This window comes from Pelodiscus sinensis, chromosome 22 (genome assembly GCF_052426305.1).
Source record: "Pelodiscus sinensis isolate ZL-2025 chromosome 22, ASM5242630v1, whole genome shotgun sequence".
NCBI classification, from domain to species: Eukaryota; Metazoa; Chordata; order Testudines; family Trionychidae; genus Pelodiscus; species Pelodiscus sinensis.
The window spans coordinates 8,963,304-8,980,053 of record NC_143073.1 but is presented as its reverse complement, the minus strand read 5'-3'; the positions used below and the strand labels follow the sequence as shown (position 1 = coordinate 8,980,053).

General features: G+C 55.2%; 1 protein-coding gene across 1 annotated transcript in view; it reads right to left on the bottom strand.

The window, feature by feature from the left end:
• LMNA (lamin A/C) overlaps window positions 1–13,410 on the bottom strand; it is a 117,003-nt gene extending 103,593 nt beyond the window's left edge. Inside the window, exon 1 of the mRNA XM_075907263.2 lies at window positions 13,390–13,410. The gene's annotated coding sequence lies outside the window, so the exon portion shown is untranslated. The remainder of the gene's footprint in view (window positions 1–13,389) is intronic.
• Window positions 13,411–16,750: the final 3,340 nt, after the last annotated feature.

The window sequence follows — 16,750 nt, the reverse complement described above, 5'->3', positions numbered from 1 at the left end:
TCTGCAGGCGGAGAAACTGAGGGAATGAAAAAAAGGACTTGCTCGCAGGAGCCAGAGATGGGATTAGAACTAGCAGACAGTTCCGAGGACCCTGTGGCTGGATCACTAGCTCATCCTTCCTTAGACTCATGCCAGCCTTCTTGCTGATTCTCTGCAGCGCCACGTGCTTCCTCGCACTGTAAGTGGCTTCTGTGCCCACATTTCCAAACTGACCCACGTGGCGGATGAGACTTCAGGGCTGCTCTGGGGTCCAGGCCCTTCTCCCCACAACCTCCTGACTTGTTGCTCTGCAGCGTGACAGTCTATGGGGAAAGGTCGGGCCTGCAAAGGCCTCTACGTCCATATTCATTTTAATGGGCACGGCGCCAGGGCTGGAAAATTGCTCCTCGTTAGCTCAGCAAAGCGTGGCGATAAACCATGGGCCGTGTAATGGGCTGCAGGCGAGGGCTGCACCGGCAAGGGGGACGCGACGGAGATGGGAAGGGAGCTTCCTGTGTTTGAACCCCAGGGATCCCCCATAGAACACACAGCCACACAATTATTTCCTCCATGCTTCCTTCCAGTGGCTGGCAGTGCCCCCTAGTGCCGGACGGCAGCTTCGGACTCAGTCCAGCTGGCATCTCCCTCAGGGGGCTCCGATTTTCCTCCACCAAGCAGGTTTCTCGTCCCACTTTCTTTGCAGGATACGGGGCGGGGGGAAGGCGGTAATTCCCATAGCTCTGTGAACTCCCTAAAGGCTGGGAAGGTGCTAGCCCCAAGCTTGTTCATGCCGCTGGCGGGTGAGGAAACAACAGGGCCTGATTCTCAGTTATTGCACCCCTGCACGTGGCACAGGGACAGAGGGGGTTACGGTGCTTTAAAGTGACTTTTCTACCCCCCAGACTGTGGGGCCACACAGAGCCCTGCCGTTTCCATTGCAAGGAAGAGCAACCTCGGGGCTGCTGTAACATATGCTATGGGGAGCAGAGAGTAGCCGCAGTGCAGTGCACCACCAATCTGCCCTCTGCACTGGGGTCTGGGAACAGTGTGGGTTCAGGGCCCTCATGCCAGCTCCACCCCAGCTTGGGAGACCCCCTGCATAGGGGGCAGGTGGCAGGGGCTGTTTCCTGTGCTCTCTGGAGACACTACAGTCGTAACCAGAGCCTACAGGCTTACTTCACAGTTAACGCTGTGCTTCAGCTTCAGACGGGGGTGGGAGGTGGATGGGGGAAGCACATTTTAAGCCACCATTGCAATCTTCATTTTCTGAGCTTTACCCGGCCCCTTCTCTGTGTCAAGTAGCACAGCCTCGGGGTGGCTCTCAGTTGCCCTCTGCTCACGCCGTGCTCATTAGGCCAGCCTCACACCTGTGCTGGGGGAGGGAGAGTCTCAGGTGGCCAGTTCCACCCCCTCTCAGGCATCGTTGTGCTGCCGGAGTGACTGGCAGGGGCCTGAGGTTAAGTGAGAATCAGGTCCCACAAGGGAAAAATCGAAGCAGGGTTTCCCCATGGCCACAAAAGCCGATGGATTAACGTGTGCCCAGCCTGTGCCTGAAGGGCTCCCCATCCTCACTGCTCCCCCACGACAGCTGCCCACACCCTGCCCCTTTCCTCTGCTCGGCCCCAACCCCAGCGTGCCCTGGCACCGGGATGTTACTGCTCCCAAGGCAGGAGCCACGAGGAGGCCTCAACGTGGCCAGTTACTGGGCCGGCAGCGCGGCAACAGGCTGCTCCGTGGGGACCAGGGCACGTCCCTTTTCACTGAGCAGGCGTGGGGCAGGATCCAGGGCTCTCTGCTTTCGACCCCTCCGAGGGAGGAAATACGATCTCCGGGGAGGCAGGCCGGCCCAGCCACCACCTGGCAGGCGCCACGAGTGGCACGCGGCTGGCTCCTGCCCAGGAGGCTCTCTGGTAACGAAGCCAGGAGAGAGCAGCCAAGGAGGGGGAGGGGGGGATCGGGTTTTGAGTGTCATCAAAGCAGCACCATTCACACACAGATGGGAGCCAGCTGCCCCTCGGCCTGGCAGGCCTTGATCGTTTCATCCCCTCCTGGGCCTCACGTGGTCCGGCAGGTAGCAATAGCAAGGGGCCGGCTGGGCACCACAACGGGGACGCTTGCCGAGAGGAGGGGCTGAATTAGCTCTGGTCACTCTGCTCTCTCCCCTGCCACCGCCCCCTTTCTCTCCCTACCCCTCGTTCCCGCCTGCAGCTGCAAGAGCAGGTTGTGAGCCCTGTGATGGAAGGGGGCTGTCACGGGCAAAGGGGCTGGCGATCTGACCGTCGGCTCTGCTCCAGGTGCCTCGTCCTCCTCTTTCTGGAGCACACAAGAAGGAGCCAGCCCCCTGGGATTAGCACCCACAACCACGCCTTGTCCTCTGACCCAGACAGGGGCCTCGCCCCCTATCTTTGCTGCAGGCTTCTGGAGGGAAGCAAATTTTAAGCCACCATTGCAACCCTGGTATTCTGGGCTCTGCCCAACGACTCCTGCTTGCTGCTGTCAAACAGCACAGCCTTGGGGTAGCTCTAGCTTATGCTCTGCTCTCTACAGGCCACAGGAATCAGAGAGCAACCGCGCTGCATTTCAGCCAACCGCTTGAATCACCAGGAGCGAGGCGGGTGCAAAGCCAGCTTCACACCCGTGCTGGGCGGGGGAAGGAGAACCACACATCCTGAAAGCCACAGGCACAAGGAGCAGCTGGGCAGGTGGCTGCTTTCCAAGGGGTGGCACATGCCAGGAAGAAAGCCATAAAAGCCCGCAGGCCAGGGAGAGCCAGGAAGAGCTGAGTTCCTGGCATCCTCCCGCTGGGAAGGGAGCGTAAAGGCAGGAGCACGAACTTCACCCTCCATTTATGAGGCAGTAAGGCCGACCAGAGCGTGATTTATAACCAAAGCTCAGACACACCATGGGGAGAGACGCTCTCAGTCCTCGGAGGAGCTGGGAGAAAACCCGATTGCCCACAACAATTTGCCCACGGTTTGCCCAACCTTCTACCCTCTGCCATATTCCCCACTACGGCCACTGCCCTCCCCTCCCGAGAATCCTCTCAGTTATCCCCTTCAATCATGCGTTAGCCCCTGGAGAGACCGAAAGCAGGGCCTCATCGTGTCAGGCACTGCCTGTACACATAGGCTGTGTCTAGACTGGCAAGTTTTTCCGCAAAATCATCTGATTTTCCGGAAAAACTTGCCAGCTGTCTACACTGGCCGCTTGAATTTCCGCAAGAACACTGACGATCTCATGTAAGATTGTCAGTGTTCTTGTGGAAATACTGTGCTGCTCCCGTTCGGGCAAAAGCCCTCTTGCACAAATCATTTGTGCAAGAGGGCCAATGTAGCAGGGCAGCTGCCCTGTACTGGCCCTTTAGGAGCCAAACCCCAGCCTGGAGCAGGGCCGGGGAGTTCAGCCCAGCTGGGCGGCGTTGGCCAATTAAGGCCCAGCTGGGAGATATAAAAGGGAAGGGCTGCTTCAGCAAAGGCAGTGTGAGCCTGGCTGCAGAGGGAGCAGGACGCTCCTTGGAGCTAGGGCAGGGCTAGAGAGTCAGGCTGGGCCAGGGCGCTCGGACAGCCAACCGGCCAGCCTGCTAGGCCTGCGGCAAGGCCTGCTGGAGAGACACCAACCCCCGGAAGTGGGGCTCAGAGCGAGTGACTTGGGCACTGCCGGAGGGCAGTGTGGCGAAGAGAACAACGTGATCGGAGGATTCCAGAGGGGAAACGCCACGTGAGCGGAGGCCCGTGCGGGCGGAATGGACTGATTCCGGGGACAGACGACGGACCCCCGCTATGGTGGTGAGTGATCCCCTCACAGCCAATGTAAACAGCACAGTACTGTTTTGCGCAAAAAAGCCCTGATGGCTAAAATGGCGATTGGGGCTTTCTTGCGCAAAACAGCGTCTACATTGGCCACGGACGCTTTTCCGCAAAAAGTGCTTTTGCGGAAAAGCGTCCTGCCAATCTAGACGCAATTTTCCAAAAATGCTTTTAACGGAAAACTTTTCCGTTAAAAGCATTTCTGGAAAATCATGCCAGTGTAGACGTAGCCATAGTGAGAGTCAGTCCCTGCCCCAAGGCACCTGCAATTCCAGCAAGCGGGGGGGAAATATTATCCCCATTTTACAGTTGGGAAACTGAGGCCCCATTCTCCAGTAACATGAAGGGCCCTTTCTGATGCCAGAGCAATGTAAAGTGTAAATGAGAAGTGAGTTCTAAGCGATTTGCCGATGGTTCTGCAGGAAATCCAGGTGTCCTGGGTACCAGTCCACAGCCTTCCCAACACTCAGATCAGGGATGTGAATGTGTAACTGGTTACCCGGTAAACATCTCCCTTATTGGGTGATTCTTACTGGGTAACAGTTAACCTGTGCCTGGGAGCAGCCCCCCACCTGTGGCCCATCATGACCATGCTGTGGGTCAGGGTGGAGACCAGCAGCCCCCTAAGAGACCCACAGACACAGCCCTGCATGGGGCCGGAGGCAGGAGCCCCGCACAGGCTAGGAGCTGGTAGCCCCACGTGGAACCAGTGAAGTCGGCAACCCTGCGGGGGGGAAGGGGCAGGAGCAGGAGCCTCATGGGCTGGAGCGCTCCCCCACCCGGAATCCAGCTCAATCAGTTAAACTGAACGGTTAACCGATTAAACGGGATTTTACTCCCTCACTCAGACTGGCGCACAGTTGAGGCGCGGTGGCAGTCACATGCCACCAGCACGTGAGGAAGCCGGAGCTGTTGAACTGTGGCTCCAAGTTCCCTGAAAACTTTCTCGCTCTGGCTCCTAGCCTTTCCCATGTGAAGCGGGTGGCTGCCCTGCCGCATTCGCCTGGCCCTGCATGCTTGGACCCGCATACGCGCCAGGCCAGGGAAATCTGGAGGGGTGGGGGGTGGGAAAGAGCAGCAACTTCCAGACGAGATCTGAAAAGAGCAAGTCCCCCCCCCCCCCCCCCCGCCCCCTCAGCTGGGCCTAGCACTGCTGAAGGCGGCAGAACTGCATTGCACCAGCCGAGGTGTAATTCAAGCCAGGTGGCCCGTTGTCACCAGCTGAGGATCGTGCCTTTGGAGAGCTCTCACAGGATCCAAAGGCCCATGGCTTTGTTCTGAAATGAATCAAAAATTCCAGCCAGCCCCAACGCCATTTATTATTCGAGACCCCTCTTAAAGCGAAGCCAGCATGAGCGGCTGGGCATGAGGGGTGGGGCTGGGGATCTCTCCCGCCCCTCTTCCAACCTCCTCCCCGCCTCTTTCTTTTGTGTTTCTCCACTTTGCTGAGTGGCAGGGGGAGGCGCGGGCTCTCAAGGCAGCTTTTGTGCAGCAAGGAGCCGGGCGGGTGTCCCTGTGGGACCATTACGCCACCGCGCTCCCCAGCGAGACTCGTCTAGACAATAATTGCATGCACCTGACTTCTCAGCAAGCAAAGGAAACAGTGAACCCAACCCCCCCCCCCCCTCCCCAAGCCTGCATCCCCCAGGAGCCGGGCAGCGGGAGGGGGGGGGGTACATGTGGAAATAAAGGCCTTTGTCCTGGGCTCCCTTCAAACACCTGTCGATAGCATTTCTCCCCTCCGAGCAGCTGGTGGAGATCAGATTTATTGGGGAATGCAGCCGGGGTGGGGGGGGGGGGGTGTTGGTTTATCATTCCCCTCCCCCCCCCACTGGGAACCTGAGAAAAATCTATCCTAGACTGGTAGAAGTTAGAACTTGGGCTGTATTCCCAGCTGGTGTGAATTGCCCTTGCTGTGGTGAAGTTAATGGACTCACACCAGTTTACGCTGGCTGAGATCCAGCCTTGCATCGATGGAGTTGACTCTCAATTACTCTATTCCTGCACTGGGGGACAGGGATAGAGGGGTTACAGGGCACTTTAAACAACCTTTGTGCTCTCTGTATTCTGGGGCCCTGCCCAGTACCCAACGTCAGTTAGAGCAGCCTAGAGGCTGCTCTAATTTACACTCTGCTTCCATGGCACCCTATGAACCTTGGGAAGCCAAGAATTCCCATAGTGCAGTGTGCTCTGGCAATCCCCCAACCTGCTTCTATGCCGGGGTTGGGAGTGGGATGAGTACAGAACTCTAACATCTGCCCCGCTCCCCTTTCCCCCCCACCGGATAGGAGACCTCCCCCCCCCCCCCCCGTGATGATACTCAGAGGGCCATTTCTACCCACTGGAGGGGTCTAATGAGACTGAGAATCAGGCCCTTTTAATCAATCTCTGCAAAATTCTATTTGACACGGGGCAGGGGGCATCTACTGGTTAGAACAGGGGACCGGGGTGGGGGGAGGGCGTCTACTGATTAGAACAGGGGACGGAGGTGGGGGGGGGGGGCGTCTACTGATTAGAACAGGGGACCGGGGGGGGCGTCTACTGGTTAGAACAGGGGACGGAGGTGGGGGGGGGGCGTCTACTGATTAGAACAGGGGACGGAGGTGGGGGGGGGGCGTCTACTGATTAGAACAGGGGACGGGGGTGAGGGAGGGCGTCTACTGGTTAGAACAGGGGACGGGAGTGGGGGGGGGTGTCTACTGGTTAGAACAGGGAACGGGGTGGAGGAGGGGCGTCTACTGATTAGAACAGGGGACGGGAGTGGGGGGGGTGTCTACTAGTTAGAACAGGGGACGGGGTGGAGGAGGGGCGTCTACTGATTAGAACAGGGGACGGGGTGGAGGGGGGTGTCTACTGGTTAGAACAGGGGACGGGAGTGGGGGGGGTGTCTACTAGTTAGAACAGGGGACGGGGTGGAGGAGGGGCGTCTACTGATTAGAACAGGGGACAGGGTGGAGGGGGGTGTCTACTGGTTAGAACAGGGGACGGAGTGGAGGGGGGGCGTCTACTGGTTAGAACAGGGAACGGGGTGGAGGGGGGTGTCTACTGGTTAGAACAGGGGACGGGAGTGGGGGGGGTGTCTACTAGTTAGAACAGGGGACGGGGTGGAGGAGGGGCGTCTACTGATTAGAACAGGGGACAGGGTGGAGGGGGGTGTCTACTGGTTAGAACAGGGGACGGGAGTGGGGGGGGTGTCTACTAGTTAGAACAGGGGACGGGGTGGAGGAGGGGCGTCTACTGATTAGAACAGGGGACGGGAGTGGGGGGGGCGTCTACTAGTTAGAACAGGGGACGGGGTGGAGGAGGGGCGTCTACTGATTAGAACAGGGGACGGGAGTGGGGGGGGGGGCGTCTACTGATTAGAACAGGGGACAGGGTGGAGGGGGGGCGTCTACTGATTAGAACAGGGGACGGGAGTGGGGGGGGGGGCGTCTACTGGTTAGAACAGGGGACGGGGTGGAGGGGGGGCGTCTACTGATTAGAACAGGGGACGGGTGGAGGGGGGTGTCTACTGGTTAGAACAGGGGACGGGGGTAGGGGGGGCGTCTACTGATTAGAACAGGGGACGGGGTGGAGGGGGGGGTCTACTGGTTAGAACAGGGGACGGGGTGGAGGGGGGGCATCTACTGGTTAGAACAGGGGACGGGGTGGAGGGGGGGCGTCTACTGGTTAGAACAGGGGACGGGGTGGAGGGGGGGCGTCTACTGGTTAGAACAGGGGACTAAGAGTCAGGGTTCTTTTCCTAAGTCCAGCAGGAATGTGCGATGTAGCGGTGGGAATGGATTGGGAGCCAGGACCCCTGGGTTGCGCTCCCGACTCGGGGGTGGATTAGGCTCCTGCGTTCCCACTCACGTCAGGAGGGTTATTTGCCAGATCAGGCCCTTCTGTACGATTGTCACCAGAATCTTCAGCTTGCTTAGGGCAGGCGCAGATTTGTAGGCCTGGGCGAGACCCTCTCGTGGTGATCTGGCAGGCCTGCTTCAACTAGGGATGCCTTGCTTTGTGTGTTCCCAGTGGTGTCCATCCTAGGCCGGGGAAGGCACTGCCTTCCCAAACTGCCTCACCTGGCCCCTCCCAGGCTCCACCGGAGACCCCAAGAGCTCCTCCTGCAGCCTGCTGCGGAGCCCCAGATGCTGGGGCAGGCAGGCTGGGGGCTGCACCACTTGGCCTCCTGGCCATGGGGCCACTCCCGCTGCTGGGGCAGGCGGCTTGGCTCTGCGGGAGGCGGGGACTTCCTGGTAAGGCGTCCAGCCGGCAGGCATGGTCAGGGTGGCTGGAGCGGCGTTGCTGGGGCACACTGCTGCGCTCTTCCTTGCTGGGCTCGGGGGCAAGGGCCAGTGGCCACACTGGAGGGGGGCGGCTGGGCACTGGCGGGTGCAGAAGGGGCGGGACTGGGCCCTCCAAACCATGGCGTCCCTCCAGATGTTCCGAACATCTGGCCACATGCCCCTCTTGGACTAAGGACTAAGAGGAGATGCATGGATGGTGCCGGGGAAGGGGACTCTTAAGAGATCCTTGGCTGGAGGGGGAGGGGCGCTTAATGGAGTTAAATGCTTCGGGGAGAGGAAAGGAAGCGACAAGCCGCAGAGGGGAGGGGAAGGCAGGTCAGTAACATGCAGCTGGAGGTCAGCGGCTTGCTCCCTAATGGAGCAGGCTGCAAGCGCCATGAATTAGTGATGAGGAGGCGTGCTGCGGGGGGACAAGGACTAGAGCAGGAGGGGAGGGGGCGGCCTAGGCTAAGCTCATCTATCTTGCCACTAGAGGCGTGAGTGCCACTCACGCAGATGTACCCATGACCGCTTTGATCTCGCGAGCGCACTACCAATCACAGGGAGCACGTGGCCATGCAAGCGTCAGGCTGGGTGGCCCACGCTGGCCTGGGACCCAGGGGTATCCCTTGCACTGCTGCCTTGCCACTGCTATTTCTAGCCACGGTAGCTGGATGAAAGTGAGCACGGGCAGGCCGACACATGGTGCAAATTACTCCCCCGGTTCCAGGGTAGACATAGCCAGAGGGCTAGAGACACAGCTCAGTTTAGGGCAGGTTCTGATCTGAACCTTTGACTAGATGAGAAAGCAGGCTGGTTTAATAGAAGTCTGGCTTTGTCTTCACTACAAAAACGGTCTGTGTTGGACATGGAGGTAGCAATAGGGATGCACTATCCCACTGGAGAGGAAGCAGAGGTTGCTGTTTACTTTATAGCCCCGGGCCACCCCTGGGTAGGCTGACTCAGCCATCACCTAGGGCGCCACCTTCAACGGCGCCCGACGATGATGTCACCCCATTGACAGCCGTGCAGGCAGGGGTGCCAATCACACCTTCCGCCTGGGGTGCCTGCTACCGCAGCCCACCTCAGGCCGCTCCTGACTTTACCCTAGCTAATCAAGATCACCCCCAGGCCACAACACCACCTGAGGTGTAGTTTTGTCTCGCTGTATCAGTAGGGCCCTACCAAATTCACAATCCATTTTGGTCAATTTCACCATGATAGGATTTTTTTAAATGGTAAATTTCATGAGTTCAGATATTTCAGTCTGAAATGTCACGGTGTTGCCATGGCCGGGGGCCTGACCCACAAAGGAGCTATGTTAAGGCTGGAAGGTTATGGCAGGGGGGTTATTTCTGCGCTTCCAAGCTGGGCAGCCGGAGAGCGGTAGCTGCTGGCCCGGAGCCCAGCTCAGAAGGCAGCGCTACCACCAGCAGCGGCACAGAAGTAAGGATGGGATGGTATTACCACCCTTATTACTGCACTGCTGCCTGAAGAGCTGGGACCTCTGTCAGCAGCAGAGCTCCCCGGGTGCCCAGCGCTGAAAGCAGCAGCACAGCAGTCAGAACGACATGGGTAGGATGTTGCCACCCTGACTTCTGCGCTGCTGTTGTGGGGCGCTGCCTTCAGAGCGGGGCACCCAGCCAACATTACAACCACTGCTCTCCAGCGGCCCAGCACTGACGGCAACACAGAAGTAAGGGTGGCAACACCGTGACCCTCCTAAAATAACCTTGTGATCCCCCTGCAACTCCCTTTGGGGTCAGGACCCCCAATTTGCGAGATGCTGGTCTCTCTGTGGGAGGAGGGAGCGCTCAGTGGTTTGTGGATTGGCCCACTAAACCCAAGTTTGTGAGCTCAATCCTTGAGGGGCCCATTTAGGAATCTGGGGCAAATTTGTCAGGGAGAGTACTTGGTCCTGCTGTGACAGCAGGAGACTGGACTCAATGACATCTCAAGGTCCCTTCTGGCTCTGAGATGGTATATCGCCATATATTATAAATCTGTATAGTATAGAGACAAGGCGCACAAAATCCTGATTTTTATGAGAAGACACCAGATTTCATGGCCTGTGTCATGTTTTGCATGGCTGTGAATTTGGTAAGGCCCTAAACCTCAGCAATCACCTGTCCCTTGTCTCCACTCCAGGATTTTACATCGAGATAGGTAGCCCTCTCCAGACAAATTAGTACTTTTCTGGCAGGAAAGACACAGCCTCAGGCGAATTCAGATTGGACACAGAGCTTCTCCACAAGGGGCATTACCCACTGGCCCAGTCTACAGTGGGAACCCATGAGGGTCTCCATCTCTTGGGGTCTTCAAATCAAGACTGTCCACCTGTCTGGAAGAGATTCTTCCCCCGAGTTGGAGTGCTCGATAACAGGGTGAAATGTAATGCCGTGTCCTACTCACGGGGGTGGCCTTTCTGGCCACAAATGCTATGAATACGGCCCCTTTGCACCACACTGCCCTGGTGAGAAGCGGGTGGACGTGTAATTGAGACCCTTGTGTGGTTCTAGGATGGTGCAGAGGGGTCTCGGTGTAAAGGAGACTCCGCCCCAATCAATGAGTGATGGCACTGGCTGCTTTTGGCATCCTGATGCATGTACCAGCCTGCACCCGCTCTTGTTCCTGTCTTGTGCACTTGCCCCATGAATATACTGTCAGCTCTTGGTGCCACACTGACTCTCTCCTCCCCCGACAGGAATAGCTGCTTTCACACCCAGCAGCACGCAACCCGGGCAGCTGCTTCTGCCAGCATGTCACCCCGCCAGCCTGTCTCACTCCTGCCCCACAGGGACCCCCTCCGGGGGGGCGCATGCGAGGTGCTATTCTCCATGGTCCCCTCAGCACCAGGCCAAGGTGCCAATTAGTGCCACATCTTGTTTGTGAGTTATCCACCATTCAAAGGTTTTGTTTTAATGATCCTAGGGTGGCGGGGGGAGGGGGCTAGTTTCCTTTCCCACTCCCACTGCCCAGGACTGGGTGGCATGATCAGCTGTTCAAGTTCCCCTTTGCCGCTTGTATCTAATGCTCTGCACCCCCCACCGAGGTGTCTCACACCACTGAGTCTCCTTTAAAAGCTCAGCCAGCGAGCTTCATGCACCTTAATCCCTTAAGGTGGCCCACAACCCCTGTCACCCTAAACCCTGGGGTGAAAAGGAACTGGATAGGTACAGGACACTAGTAATAACTATGTAATAATGCACCTGCACCTCCTTACGCCGGGTATCCCTAATCCGTGGTACGGAGAAGGAGGCCGATCCCCACCAGCATGCTCCCGAGGCCTGGGAGTAGCAGGAGCACAGATCCACTTGTGCCCCTGGGAGCAGGGCACTGGGTAAGTGCACCAACTCATACCCAGAACCCACCATGTCCTCCCTGTAGGGTTGCCAGATACTTGCACAAAAAATCCAGAACATGGCGGGACAAAAATTGGTTCAACAAAAAGAAAGAAGAAAAAAAAAAAAAAAAAAGGTTGCTGCGCCTTTAAATTCCTGTGCTTCTCGTTCCACCCACCCCTGCCCAGACACAGCAAGGGAAAAATGTCCCCACCAGTCTTCCATCTGAGAAACAGAAAATACAGGTATTTTCTGGGAGGTTTTACAGGACAGAAGACGCAATTACCAGACTGTCCAGGCGAAAACCGGACACCTGGCAACCCTACCTCCCTGGCCCGGCAACATCTTTAATCCGGCAGACCCTGTTTCCCAGGATTGCCAAATTAAAGAGGTTCAAGAATCTACAATATGCTACATTTGCATTGAGGGGAAGGATGAAATTCAAGAAGGACAAAAGCAAAGTACTACACTTAGCAAGGAATAATCAATTGCTCAAATATCACATAGGAAGTGACTGCCAAGGAAGCAGTACTGCAGACCAGGGTCTCGGGATTATAGCGGATCACAAACTAAATACGAATCAACAATGGAACGCTGCTACCAAAAAAACCCCAAATCCCCAAACACCATTCTGGGATGCATTAGTAGGCATGTTGCAAGCAAGACATGAGAAGTAATTTTTCCCTCTACTCAGCATTCATAAGGCCTTAACTGGAGTCTTGTGCCCAGTTCTGGGCACTACATTTCAGGAAAGATGTGGACAAACGGGAGAAGGTCCAGAGAAGAGCAACAAAACCAATCAGAGTGATCAATTGTTCTTTTATCCACTGAGGATAGGACAAGAAGCAATGGACCTAAATCGCAAGCATGGGAGGTTTTGATTGGACACTAGGAAAACCTTCCCGTGGCAGGATAGTTAGGCACTAGAACACATGCCTACTGAGGCTGTGGAGGCTTTTTAGAGCATGTTAGACAAACATCAGCCAGACATGGTTTAAATCAGCAGCGGGCAAAAGCTTTGGATCTAGTCCATCACAGTCCTCTGGGCTATCAATGTCCAACAGCCCAGGGAGAGTCTGAGGCAGGCTCCCTGCCGGCCGCGCCCCACCTGTGGCTCAAAGCAGCCAGCTGCTGGGGCCAGCCTGTGCGTCTCTGCACAGCACATGCCACATGGGAGAGGGGGAGAGAGGCTCTGCATGCTGCTCCCGCCCCCAGCACAATCCTTGCAGCTCCCATTGGCCGGAAGCCATGCTTGTGGAGGCAAGCGAGTGACAAAGCCCCTCCCCCCCACCAATGGCATGCCATACAGAGTCATGCATGGTCCTTTCTACACTCAGCCTTCATCCCAGACCTGCACCCCCTGCATAGAAAAATGTGATTCTCGACCACTTACCAAAATCTTGGGATGCCCCCCCACCCATGAAAAGTTATTGCCCACCCTTGGTCTAGACAGTATTTAGTTCTGCCTCAGTGCAGGGGACTCGACTAGATCACCTACTCGGGTCCTTTCCAGCCCTGTATTGGTTTTCTCTGCTCCTTTGCTAGCTATGGCCCCATCCAGCCTCTCCACTGCTCCTTCCCAGTCGCTGTATTGAGCTGTTTTGAATTCACATCCCAGGCCGAATGTGTCTCTTTCCTAGACTCACTGGTCTCAGCATTTTACACTCACTTTGCACTGGTGTAAATGGTTATGCCAAGTTCAGAACAATGGAGAATCAGGCCCCATGGGACATCAGGTTCTAAATAGGAATAAATGTAAATTGCAGAATAGGAGACATAAAGAGACCTACTGATCCTAATCTCATGTGCAAGGCGAGCAGGAGTCAGGACTCCTGGGTTCTATTCCCAGCTCTGGGATGGGGGTTCAGCGGTCGTTTGAGCAGGGGCCTGGGTTTTATGCCCAGTTCCACCCAAACTGCCTTGCACAAAACAGCTCCATTTCCAACACCCTCCCTCATACAAAGCATCCCTCCCCCAGCCCTGCTGTGAGCCTACCTGCGATACAGAACTTGTACCACCATCTGGGACCACGGAGCTGGCATGAACTCTTCTACCAACAGCTGATGCTCTGTCTCAGTGCAGACCCCCCCGTGGTCTCGGCAGCTGCTGGGTGTCTGTCTGGCCCCCATCCAACAGAAGCAGGAGGATCTGAGTTCTCTCTGCATGAGAGCAACCAGGACACGATGGGTATCTTCGCACCATCTCACTGAAGATCTTTGTATCAGCGTCAAGCAAGATCTTTGTATCAGCGTCAAGCACCATCGTGGGTCCCAGGAATTGCTGGATGCTCCAAATTGCTGAGCATTTGCTCCTGGGATCTGCCTTCCCCTTTTGCAACAGAGCAGAAAATAGAAGGGAGACAGAAACACTCCGTTAAAAAGCTTGGAAGGCTCCCATACTAATTATGAACAAGAACATAGCGAACAGCAGCGGCTTTTGTTCCAGGATAGACATTGCACTTTTTTACTGTTATTTTTTATTATGAATTATTTCTGTTACAGTAGCACCACAGCACTCCACTTATGGATCAGGATCCCATAGCACAAGATGCTTATGAACACCAAACCAAAAGACTCTCTCCCTACACTACAAACTATCCTGCTAGGTATGATTATCTCCATTTCAGAGATGGGTAAACAAAGGCACAAAGCAGAGTTAGAAGCAGAACAAGGCATAGATCCAAGGAGTCCTGACTCCCCCTTGACTGCTCTAATCAATAGACCATGGTTTCCACACCAGGGCCAAAAATAGAACAAAGAGCCCCCAACCCCTATGCCTCATGTTCTAGCCACTACTTCCCACTGCTCTGGAGTAGGCCGGAAATGATTCGTAGATTCCAAGGCCAGAAGGGACCCAGTATAACCATCTGGTCTGACCTCCTGGATAACATAGGCTCCAGAACTTCCCCAAAATAATTTCTAAAGCAAATCTTTTGGGAAAAAACCATCCCATCTCAATTTTTCAACAATGGAGAATCTACCATGACCCTGGATAAATTGTTCCAACGGATCATTGTTCTCACCATTACAAAATTACACCTTATTTCCACTCTGAATTTATCTAGTTTCCACTTCCAGCCATTGGATCGTGTTAGATCTTCCTCTGTTATTAAATATTTGTTCCCCACATAGATACTTGCAGACTGTGAGCAAGTCACCCCTTAACCCCCTCGCTTAGGCTGAGCTTTTTGTGTCTATCACCATGAAGCCTATTTTCTATTCCTTTAATCGTTCTCGTGGCTCTTCTCTGACCCCGCGCCAATTTATCAGCACTCTTCCCGAATTCTGGACACCAGAAGTGGACACAGTATTCCAGCAGTGCTTGCATGAGACAACAGAACCCCAAAGTCACCTTGTGTTGAACCTTAGACCACACTGTTTTATGGTGAATGCACAAAATCCTGAAACGAGGGATGTAAAAGGTTAACCGGTTACCTGGTAAGCATCATCCTAACCAGCATGCTTATTGGGTCAGCTGGTTAGCTGAGTAAATGTAATGTTTAACCGGTTAACTTTTTAAATGTTATTTTACACCCCTACTGAAACTAAAACAAAATCACCTTCCAAATGTCCCATGCTAAAGCTTTCGGGAGGGGTTCCCCACTAGTCTGAGCCCTCCCTGCTCCCAACAGCCCCAGTACCGTTGCAGCATGTTCTGGAAACATGGATGAAATGTAGCAAAGTTATCCACGGGTGTGCATGTGTGTGGGGAAAGAGAAGCTGATACAAAGGCACAGGATTTTGTCAGCTGATTGCTCCCCCGTCCTGCAGATCCCAGAGTGGACCCCATGAGCTTTGGACATGCCCAGATGGTACAGCAATGGGTGTCTGTGACAGGCCAACGTCTGGCCCTTTGCCTTTAGCTGGCATCTTTTCCTCCCCCTGTATCCATGAGCAGCCCAAGGTGGGCTGCGGTAGCTGGCACCCCAGGCGGAACACGCGATCGGCGACCCTGCCTGCATGGCCGTCAATGGAGTGACGTCATCATCGGACGCCCCGGGCGCCCTGTGACATCATCATCGGGTGGCCCGGGCGCCCCGTTGAAGGCAGTGCCCTAGGTGATGGCCAGGTTGGCCTATAGTCACAGGCCACCCCTGCCTGTATCTGAGGTTTCGCATGGACACAGCGGAGCCCCAGCATTCTGAAAGGGCCAGTTCACACCCAACCGGTCGGCATTTTTGGGGAGCAGGGAGCTTGTCTGTTTTATGTGTCTGAAAATTTACCGTCATCCTTACGTTGTGATGGAATCACATACAGAAACAGCAAACACTAACTAAAATGATTAATTAAATAATAATGACCCAAATAATTAATAATTGGTTAAAAATAGAAATAATGGCAAATAGGAACATATTTAGCAGCAGCAGCAGCCAGAGATCGGCTCATCTGGTGCAGGGATGTGCATGCTGGGGCAGAATGGCACATCCAAACGGGAGCATAGGGGCAGGGTGGCCGCTGCCCACCCTCAGAGCCTTTGAAGGCCAGAGAGTAGCAGGAATCAGAAGGGATTGGTGTTCCATGTAAGCTGGGCATTTGTGTGGCTACTCAGGAGAGATTCAAATGCTGCCCAGCTGATTAGCAGAGCTCCCACATCTGGGTTTTTTATTATAGTGGTGGTGCACATGGCCTCGGTGCACATAATATTTATACCACACCTGGATGGAAAAAGTCTGCACGTGGCTGAAAAAGATGGAAGGGAACATTGGAAGGAATCAGACATTTATCTGGATAATAAGAACATTTAGATTCATCCCCGGCTGGACTCAACTCAGGGCCTGATTCTACCTTGCCCAGAGTCTTGCACGGTCACTGACATTAGTGCAAAGTGAGTGTGAAATGCACTGGCGTAAATGACTGGGAGATACAAAGAATTAGAGAAGGGTTGAAAATCTTGCTGCGTCAGGGCATAAACCAACCTCTAACTAGGGATGTAAAGGGTTAACTGGTTACTGGGTAAGCATGACCCTTACTGGCATGCTTACCAGGGTAAACAATTAACTGGTGGGGGGCTGCTCCGGCTGAGCCTGGCCTGGCTGGAGCAGCCCATGATTCCGTGGGCTTGCTCAGGCTGCAGAAGCCCTGGCCAGGCTCGAGTAGCCCCTGGCGCACGATCACGGTGAACCCATTAAAACATTAAGTTTAACCAGCTAACTTTTTAACCAGGATTTTACATCCCTTCCTCTAACAGGTGGGGTCAAGAGGAAGCCTCCCCTCAGGCCATGTCACCCCAGAGGCGAAGGGGTTCTTACACCTTCTGCTGCCGAGGTCCAGGATATTGGGCTAGGCAGGCAGACCCCAAGTCTAACAGAATGGTAACTCGTATGTTCTGGGCTCTCCCAGCAGTTAAACCTGTTTTG